Raw genomic sequence first — 653 nt, forward strand, 5'->3', positions numbered from 1 at the left:
TACAATGGTTTTCTTTGCTATTCAGATTGCTTTGAATAGTATTAGCTTATATGGTGATTTTTTAAAGTCCTGAATTACCATAGGTGGGGGTGGGTGGGTGGGAGTTTTGCCATAATTTAAAATCCATACCCTACACTATGTCCAAATTTTAATTAAAGTTATTTATCTTTGCAAAGGCACAACTGTATTGCAGAACTAAGCTTTTTGAAAAGTGAAGTGTATTTCAAATGGCCAAAACTCCTCTTTGTAAGGAAGTAATTCCATTGACGAGAAGTAAACTATAGGATAGTGTTCAGAAAAGCAATATGTACATGTAAGAGTGTAATTGTAACTAAGAATCAATTAGTTGGTATAGGACTATATATGGAAATGTGAGTGAGTTTATGCAGCGCATACTTTAAAATTAAGGATGAATCGCCACTGTCAACCTTAACTATTCATTGCATGGTAAAATCTTTTTTGTGTATGTTGCTGCCACCTAGTGTAGACACATTACACCTGTGGGAAAAGAAAATTATCACCAGTCTGAACAAGGCTAGGAGCTGACTACTATCAATTGCAAATACAGTGAACCCTCGCCACTTCGCGCTTCGACTTCCACGGCTTCGCTCTATCGCGGTTTTTGCGTAACAGTGCATGCTCTGTCATTACTG

This window comes from Echinops telfairi, unplaced genomic scaffold (assembly GCF_000313985.2).
Source record: "Echinops telfairi isolate 266 unplaced genomic scaffold, ASM31398v2 ScPeMD7_7468;HRSCAF=8506_0, whole genome shotgun sequence".
NCBI lineage: Eukaryota > Metazoa > Chordata > Mammalia > Afrosoricida > Tenrecidae > Echinops > Echinops telfairi.